The sequence below is a fragment of the Lactuca sativa genome, chromosome 8 (assembly GCF_002870075.4).
Source record: "Lactuca sativa cultivar Salinas chromosome 8, Lsat_Salinas_v11, whole genome shotgun sequence".
In the NCBI taxonomy this organism is placed as follows: domain Eukaryota; kingdom Viridiplantae; phylum Streptophyta; class Magnoliopsida; order Asterales; family Asteraceae; genus Lactuca; species Lactuca sativa.
Genome location: NC_056630.2, coordinates 331,859,833 through 331,870,079, shown reverse-complemented (window position 1 = coordinate 331,870,079; position 10,247 = coordinate 331,859,833).

The window sequence follows — 10,247 nt, the reverse complement described above, 5'->3', positions numbered from 1 at the left end:
AGAGGATTTGTACCCAAATTAAGGAGGGCAGAGCAAGACCAAGGAACTTGTAGCAGATGTGATCCCTTTAGAGGTATCAGTAACACTAATGGTTGCTTGTATGTATTGCAGAATGGTGGTACTACGTCCAAGGCCAGCAATTGGCAGCTCAGGAGAGGGATCGGGTTTGGGATCAGGTTCCGAGCCAGTAGATGAGAGGTTACGTGAGTTCATCGCGTCAGAGATTACCAGAGGCATCCTTGAGTCCACCCCCATCATTTTTGGGTCGATCAAGGAAGGGATAGTTGAGCTGATGGAGAACCGCCTCAGGGCGTTCAGGAGTGAGATGGCATCTGGCCAGTCAGGATCTCACACATTGTCCTTTAAGGACTTCAGGGGCAGTGGTGCGCCAGATTTCCATGGGGCGAAGGACCCATTGCTTCCAGAAGATGGATTGTGGACATTGAGTCCGCACAGCTGACCAACTTCTACGTCGAGGGGTCGAAGGTGAGATATGTAGTAGGGTGTTTGAGAGACAGAGCTAGAGACTGGTGGGAGTCTGTTGGTGACTAATTGCGAGCCTCGACTGTTGAGACTATGACATGGTCGGATTTTGTGACCCGGTTCCGAGCGGAGTGTGCGCCAGCGGTAGAGCTTCAGCAACTGGCCAGAGAGTTTTTATACATGAGGCAGACTATGGAGATTGTGGCCGAGATCACCGCCAAGTTCCGGGAGAGGGCATTGCTGGTGCCCCAGTATTCAGGGGATGAGGATATGAGGTGGACCCGCTATCATGCCATGCTGCGAGCCGACATTCGGGAGCATGTTAGTTTTTCAGCTTGCCCTACCCTGGAGTCCATGATTGTCAGGGCAAGCGAGAGGGAGATCGATATGGAGCATGTTCGAAAGAGGAAAGTAAAGGAGGGGCAGTCAATTGGGGCTTTGGGGAAGAAGCCCAAGGGATGAGATGGCAGCCGAAAGGCTACTCAGGACTGGGCCGCTGCAGGAAATGCGGCATGCCACATGAGGGGGGCGTGTAGATTAGGATCGTCGGATTGCTTCAAGTGCGGCAAGATGGGGCATTTTAGCAGGGATTGTACTGCCCCTTCACCGGTTACTCAGATGTCTGAGTTGCTGTGTTTCCGCTACAACCAGAGGGGCCACAAGAAGGCCAATTGCCCCCAGTTGACAGCAGCATCAGCGCCAGTGAAGGTGCCAGCTCCAACGACCCTGCGGATCATTGATGGCCAGCAGGGCAAGGCAGAGGCTCCAGTGGTGAGGAGACGGGCATTCCAGTTGACTACCGAGGAGGCATGCGCTGCACCCGATGTGGTGATGGGTATGACTTCTTATTTATGCTGTTATGATATGCTGTTGTGATTTTGATATGTTATGTATGTGCTCTGTTTAGGATCGTTCCATGTGAATGGTATCCCAGTTAAGGTATTGTTTGATTCGGGTGCTATCGGATCGTTTGTTTCTCTTGCGCTCAACAAGAGATTTTCCGAGTCTTCAGGCATGTTGGATTGCCCTCTAGATGTAGAGATTGCAGATGACCGTTCCGTGCGAGCATCGACGGTATTCTGAGATTATGTGCTGAGGTTATTCGAGGAGCGCTACCTGGTGGATCTGGTTCCAATACCTTTACGGGGGAATAAGGTTATTATCGGTATGGATTGGTTAAGCCCCAATAAGTCAGTGATCGACTATGCGCAGCAGTTGTTGCGGATCAGGACCCCAATTCGGGGAGAGCTGGTGATTCAGGGCGAGAGGCGACAGCGAGGACCAGCCCTATGTTCAGTAGCGAGAGTTAGGCTTTACCTCCAACAGTGTTGCACAGGTTATGCCGCGTATGTTATGGATACCCGAGAGGCGCGTAGGGCGATGGTGGGCGAGGTGCACGTAGTACTAGAGTTCGCGGACGTATTCCCCAAGGAGCTGCCTGGGATACATCTGGAGCGCCAGGTGGAGTTTAGGATCGACCTAGTACATGGTGCGGCTCCGATACCGAAGGCACCATATTGGTTGGCTCCTCCCAAGATGCAGGAGTTGTCTACGCAGATGCAGGAGCTGCTAGACAAGGAAATTATCAGGCCAAGTAGTTCACCTTGGGGAGCCCCGATTCTGTTTGTGAAGAAGAATGATGGGTCGCATCGTATGTGTATAGACTATAGGGAGTTGAATAAGGTAATGGTGAAGAACCGTTACCCACTCCCGAGGATTGACGACCTCTTTGACCAGCTATAGGGAGCATCTTGGTTCTCCAAGATTGATTTGCGTTCAGGGTATCATCAGATGAGGGTCAGAGAGGAGGATGTGCAGAAGACGGTATTTCAGACACGCGTTATGGCCATTATGAGATCGTGGTGATGCCTTTCGGGCTCACCCATGCTCCTGCCGCATTCATGGGTCTCATGAACCGCGTGTGTAGACTAATGTTAGACCGGTCTGTGATTGTGTTTATTGATGATAACTTGGTTTACTCCAAGACACGAGAGCAGCATGAGGAGCATCTGTGAGAGGTTCTAGAGACTTTGAGGAGGGAGAGCTTGTATACCAAGTTCTCCAAATGTGAGTTTTGGTTGCGCGAGGTGCAGTTTCTTGGGCACCTTCTCAACCAGAATGAGATTTCGGAAGACCCGGCCAAGGTGGAGGCTATGATGATATGGGAGGTTTCGAAGTCTCCATCAGAGATTCGGATTTTCCTGGGATTAGCGGGCTATTATCGTACATTCATCCAAGATTTCTCCAAGATAGTCGTACCTTTGACCATGCTAACAAGGAAAGCCGTGGTCTTTCGTTGGTGGCCTGAGCAGTAGACAACGTCCGAGACACTGAGACAGAGATTGTGCGAGGCGCCAATCTTAGCCTTACCATAGGGCATGGGGAATTTTATTGTGTACTGCGATGCGATGCATCCATCTCAGGTTTGGGCGCAATATTGATGCAGAGAGGGCATGTCATCGCCTATGCGTCGAGGCAACTGAAGCCTCACGAGGCGAACTGCCCGACGCATGACTTGGAGCTAGGGGCTGTTGTGTTCTCCCTCAAGATTTGACGTCATTACCTCTATGGGGTTCGTTGTACCATTTACACAGACCACAAGAGTTTGAAGTACCTCATGGATCAGCGAAATCTGAACATGAGGTAGCGCAGGTGGATGGATGTGGTAAAAGATTACGACTGCGAGTTGCTTTACCATCCGGGGAAGGCCAACATGGTGGCCGATGCGCTTAGCCGTAAGGCGGCGCCGATCTGGGATATCTGCATGCGGATGAAAGTGGTGACTCCGCTATTGGAGCGGATTTGGGAGGCCCAGCAAGAGGCCATGAAGGAGGAACATCGGAAGAGTGAGCGCATAGTGGGTCATGTTTCCTCCTTCGACTATGACATCAGGGGATTATTGACATTACACCGCAGGGTGTAGGTTCCATACCTAGGAGGCGTGCGCCAGATCCTGATGGAGGAGGCGCAAAAATCCCGATTCTCCATTCATCCCGGGGCGACGGAGATATATATAGGGATCTTCGTCTAGACTATTGGTGGCCCTGCATGAAGCAGGATGTGGCATGGTACTGTTGGATTAATGTCTAAATCCATAACTATATTTGGTATGTACTTGACCCGACCCGGCATGGTCTATTTGGGTTGCACTTCACCGATACAATTTATATGGATAATCTTTTGAGAATAGTATGTTTATGATTAATATTAATATATTATAAGTTCTAATATATTAATATGGAATCATATTATTTAATTAGTATTGATCAAGAATTAATTTATAATTAATTAAGTAATCAAAAAGGAACTAATTAAATATGGACTCTTATATATATGGAATGGGCCAAGTTCATTTAGGTTGGGCTAAGCTTTCATGGATAGTCCATGGAGTGTTTAACCCATGGATCCTAGGAAATGAAAGGTCATGGGTATTAGGGTTTAACCCTAATCCTCAACACTATATAAAGATGTCATTGGTTGGTGAAATGGGCACTAGTGTGGCACACTAAGAAGGGCTAGCCAATTTCACTAGAGAGAACCAAGTATCCATATTCTCTAAAGTCTTCCAAGGTGTTTTGGTGATTTGTGATTCCATTTGAGGCTTCCACACTATTGGGGCTAAGCTCTTAAAGCTTGAAGACATCAAGCTACATCAAAAGGTATGTCATCTAACTAGTACTTTGTATTATAAGAACTTCATAATATGCTAGTTAGGATTAAAGCCTTGGAAAGTTCTTATTTGCACGTATTATAGAGAAAACAGAGATCCAAGGTTTATAGGGTTGCATGTACACCATAGGAGTGTTAGAATGCTCAAAACCCAACAGTGGTATCAGAGCCTAGGCTTGTTTTCTTATTATACTTGCAAAACTGCTTAAAAAATCGAAATTGTAGCTGTCTGATCATCAGACTCGGCGAGTCCATCAAGAGACTCGGTGAGTCCATGCCTAAAAAGTGTTCAAATCGATCCAACTCGCCGAGTTGGTTCATGCACTCGACGAGTTGGACCCCCAGACAGTATAAATTCGACTTTTTTGGCTGGAATTGGACTAGGAACATTACCCTAGGATGTTTTTGAACTTATAAACTTTTTTTTGATGTGGTAATGTTCATTCTAATCCAATTTCAAAGATAATTGTCAATAGATTCATGTTTTGTATAAGTTTAAGGTTTAGACTAATTACATGAAAAAGTTTGATTTGAATTATCTTGTTCTTATGAGTTGCTTAGATTAATAGAAAGTTGAGTGAAATAGTTGTTTTCAATCCAAATTAATATGAGAGTTGATTCTAAAATGTGTTTTTGTAACTTGTCCTCATGTTATATGAAAAGTCACATTTAAGTTTCATAAAACTCATAATAGTTGGCAAAGGTTACAAAAAACGAAGAGTCTATTTCTAATTAAATGGTTTTATGACTCCATAACTTGTCCTCAAGTTATGGAGGACCAAGAGTCTCTTCATTAAATAATAAATTAAAAAAAAAGTGTAACCTTAATTAATTCCATAAGTTATAAAATAAAGAAAACTTAATTCTTTTATTAGTTTAAAGTCTTCCATAACTTGTCCTCAAGTTATGGAACTTGAAGAGTTTTTGGATTAAAACTACTTTAAACACATAAGTTATGGAAGTAATTAGTTTTGAATAGTTTCAAAACTTTCCCTCAAGTTTTGGAATTTTTAAAGTTTTCTATTATGAATACTTTAATTCCAAGTTAGCCCTTAGAATTTTAAAAGTTAAAATTCAACCCTTATAATTTATAATATTATAAGTTAGTAATATATATGTATAAGAGTAAAGTCAATCTTACTGCTAGTACGCCTCATTCATGAAGCCGGTCTATAAGGTGGGTATAAGGTTGTTGCCTATAAAATGGCAACTTAATGGGTGTCCACTCTCACCCACCGCTTGCTTGACTGGTGGAGGGTCATTAGCCGAACGGGTTTGACAGGACTATAATTCTCCCTTCATTAAAAGTATTAATGATAAATACTAAGTAACTAAACTCTTAATAATACCTAATCTTAGTTACTTCGGAAAATGTGAATAAGGTGCTAATCCATGAAATTACACTTTGCACTTTGTTTAAGTCGGTTAGTGGAGCGTGTGTGGTTAACCGACACACTAACTCGTATTTAACAAGGTAGGCAAAGGGTAACTTAATGTTTATCATAGTATCGATGGAGCGTGTGTGGTTAACCGACATATCGATTGAGGGATAAACACTAGGGTACCAAGTAATTTGCATGGTTACTTCACACCTTGTTTTGTGATCCTCGGCATCCCAGTCACAAAACCTGAAGGGCACACTCGAGATTGAAACATGCCATTGAACAGTTCAATGAATCTCAAAGATCTAGGAGTTTCAAAACCAATTAAAAACCTAATTATTATTTCGTTTTTCATGGTGGAAATTGGTGAATCGTCATTCACCTACCTTCAAATATTTTATATCTTGGATTACGGCATCCCTCTTCTAAGTTATAAAATAGTTTGTTGGGTCCTAGCCTTAATATTTCATATTGGGTGTCATATTAAGGACTTTAAATCAACTATCTTGAATATCTCCCAAAAGATGTCTAGTTTAGACATTTATGATCCTCCCAAATCTCTTGAAACATGCTTTCCTAAATGAAGATGATGTCCCATGGAAATCATACTTCATTCACCTCCTCCAATTATTCTCCCTAACCCATAAGTTCAAGGTCACTCAAGCCCTATTGGCAAGGAAAGGTCTAGGTGTGATCACATCTTGGAGATGTAGTCACATATTGACAAGCCGGGAGAGTTGGGTGTCAAAGTCTTGAGAAATTTGATGGTTCAATCACTTTCTAAGTCACATAGTGAGTTCCTTTGGGACACCTATGAAATAGACTATGACAAGACCCTTAATGATCTTATCTATTTGTTAAGATCAACTTCCTTAAAACTTGATGGACATTGACAATAGTGACACAAGAAATCCAGAAAAGCATTCTCTTCCCAATGGAAAGGGATCGGCCATAGTCAACTCGGTTGACCAAATGGTAAAGAGAAAAAGCTAAGTCTGTGATAGTCCCGTGTACCATTATCAAAGGGTCCATATGTTTATATTGCCAAAGGAAGGGGCATTGGTTGCGAAGCTGCCAAATTTACCTAAGGAGGTTAAAGTCAATAAGTTTGACTCTACTTCAGGTAAAGTCCACTATCTAACTCTGTTAAGTTTCTATTCTGAGATTCCTGATACATGATGTGGCCGGGACACATGGTGATGTTTTATGAATCAAAGAAAAGTGAAGAAACTTAAAGAAAGAATATGTTGAATCTGATCGTGTAGATGGATTTCTATCGCATAGTTTGAAGATCAGATTCTTGAGCTACTTCTTAGGAGTTATGAGATATTGCTTAGGAATAGATAACAACAAGTTTTCATATGGATTGTAAGGATAAGTTTTTCCGCAAAGTTTTAAAATAAAAGGAAAATTTTTGAATTTATTTATTTTAAAATATCCTTACAATGGCATCTGTGAAAATTTTTGTTGCTTATAAGATTCCGTTAATAGCAAGAGTGGAAATATGAAATTGATTCTTTCATTTTAGGTAATGTCTAAATTTACCAAATAAGGAAAGATTCTCATCACCCAAGTTTCAATTGGACCGGAACTTGGAATCATGCAAGTTGTATAGCATGATGAATGAGAACTTTCAAGTATTGGAAAATTAAGACTAATTACTTGTTCACATGGATGTGTGAGTCAAGTGAAGAACTAAGGGATCGAGTACACATTGTTGTGCACTCGTCAAGTCCACCACAAAAGATTGATAAAACTATTCGTCATAGTTTACAAAAGCTCAGTAAATATGATTATACTTACAAGCTTAAGTGTAACCCTAAGACATTGGAAAAAGGTTCCAATGTATGACAGAGTGAATAAGAAGAATCAAATTAGGCAGAAGGATAAAAGTTTCTCAAATCAGAAAAGATGGGAGAGTACTTTAGTATCAGTTTTGTGATCATCTTATTGATTAAGAAACCATAGCACAATTAGTTCTCTATGGAAATCTTAGAGCATTCTTATGACTAAGAAGAGGGATCTTGAATTGTTGAAATGGTTAAATCAAGAAGATGAGACATACTTCGTTCTAATACAAGTCTTAGATTCATACTCCAAGATTGTAACTTGAGTGACATGTCTTAAAGAAGGTTTAAAACACTTTTCAAATGTAAGAGTAAAAGTTTTCTACTCTTGTACATTTGAAATTGGTAAGTTGTGATGTTTTGGATAAAACAAGGAACAATTTAGGCCAATTGTGTGAAGTTTTTGTCTTGATTAGAATCCACACTATCTCTTGAATAACTAACAAGAAAGTCTTATATGTCAAGAGGACAGTGGGAGTCTTAAAAGTCTTGAATGTCTCAAGAACTAATCAAGAATAAAACCTAAAGTTCTTCACTAGCGCATAACTTGAGGTTTATAACCTATCGTGTTGACATATTCTGTGCCCATTCCAGTTAAAGTTGGCTTTGCATATGAGTTCTTAGAGTTCTCAATTGGTTGCACAATAACTTGCAAGCAATGGCAGGCCCTTGAGCTGCCAGGTGGCAAGAATTTAAGATTGAGTTCAATCCATATGAGTTTGGATTTGTCATTATCCTGTCTTGTGATTATGGTTTTCACAAATTCATATGGGTAGGAACTCATACACCATAAAAATCTAAGTGTCATAAGGTTTCTCTCTAATTTATGAAAATGATGGTGAGGAAACACTTTCACTAAGTAGATTTTAGTTGGATAGCAATTGTGATATTTGCATTCTCAAAGTCGTTAGTGAAGCGTGTGTGATTTACTGGCACACTAACATGGACTTGTGAGAAGTGGCAAAAAGGTCTAACCATTATGATTACGACATCCCTCTTCATAATTTTTTAGACACACAAGTCTGCTATCTAAGGGAAGGTGTATGATTTTGATAAAGTTTTATCAAAGCAATCTAGTATCAAAAATCTGAACTTTGGTAAGAAAGTCCGCTGATTTCTGGGTACATGTCAAAGCTAGTGGGAGCATAAGTGTTATGCTAATAATCATCATGTTAGTGGGAGCATGATAATTATGATAAAGGTTGCAAGTTAGCAATGTTAATTATAGAAAACAAAAAGTTTCAATTGGGAAAAAGTTGTTTTGCTATAATTAAGGGAGAGGAAATTATACTTCATCTCAAATCTAAAAGCTTAGATTGAGGTTTTAATCATTTAGTCAAGGATATATTTATGAATTTCATGTTGGAATGGCTCAACATGAGGAAATTCTGTATATGGGTCCATTATTTGCGTTCTAAAATTCGATTATGATTACGACATCCCTTTTCATAATCTGAATTATGAGAACTTGGCAAATAGAAGTGGAAATATTATTGCAAAAGACTTGTTGAGTCTTTATGTGAGACATCATTAATCGTGTCCCATATGCTTCGGATATAGGATCGATTACATGTGCTTTATTCATCCTTTCTAAAATTTTCCAAATGCCTGGGTCATTAAGAAGGGAAAAGGTTTAGAACTGCATATGACTAAAAGGATTAAACAATTGTCGAGGACAATCTAAGGTTTACCAAAGATTGGTTGCTCAAGGACAGTTGGAAGTATAGTCATAATTCTGCAAGGACCATATTGACATAATCTGTAAGGAGGCAACTCTTGTTCAGAAGTGATAGTCAAAATGGAATCTGGAAATGTTTCAAAGTTAGATTTTTCAATCTGTTTAAGATTAGGAAACTTAATGCAAGAAGGATGTTTCCAAGGAGCTGATCTCCTTTGGAATGCTTTGTAATGTTTGTTGTCAAGTCTTTATGACTTTGTGCATCATCGTTACAAGAGTATCAATGCATATAAGTTTAGAATCTAACAGATTTCAGTAAATGGCATGAATTTGGAATTCTTGCATTTGCAGTAAGGATTTGGGAGTGTGAAAAGAGAATCATTGAAGTTATGTTCAATTGATCTAGTTTACAAAGTAAAGATCATAGACAAACATAGTATGCATACTTGGTGTATGGCATGACTAGTGTTTAGAAAACATAGTGTACATGCTTGGAGCATGGGACAACTATTGTTTTAAATTCAAGAATAAAGTTGATAGCTGAAACAGTAAGCAATGAATAATGTGTGATCTTATGGTGATAAATAAAAGGTGTTTTATTTATCTTCAAAGGGTTGATACCATATTGGATTCACTTATTATTATGTTTCATTTTGCATGTTTTGACTTCCCGAATAAAGTGGGTTATTCTTCCGGAATGACTAAGTTATTGAAACCATCCACAGTCGGTCATATGTTGGAAGTAGATATGAATTAAGATTGTCATGGGTTGACTTGTAGAGGTCTAAGGTGTTGGACAAAGGGCTACAACACTCATGAGTGCTCATAAGTTCTGAGTATTGGATTCAACCTGCGCTCATTGGAATCACTTCATGGATTTTATCACGAGTGATCATGAGACGATAATATCTTATATTCATCAAACCTAGAGATATGAGTTGTTACTATGAGTTGATAGTACATTGATTGCACGAAAACGCATTCGGTAACTCGATGTTATAAAACGTGCCTTTGTGTATGATTTAACAAATAGTAGAACAAGCCATATGAGTCGAAGTTTATCCATTCCTTTTACCTTCGGGATAAAAGCGATATCTGTGGGCCCCTCGATGATTTGATGATGACAAATGGAAGTGCTCAGCCGGGCCAGGACTGATTTGATTTGTTCAATTAGTTAGTCGTCATAAA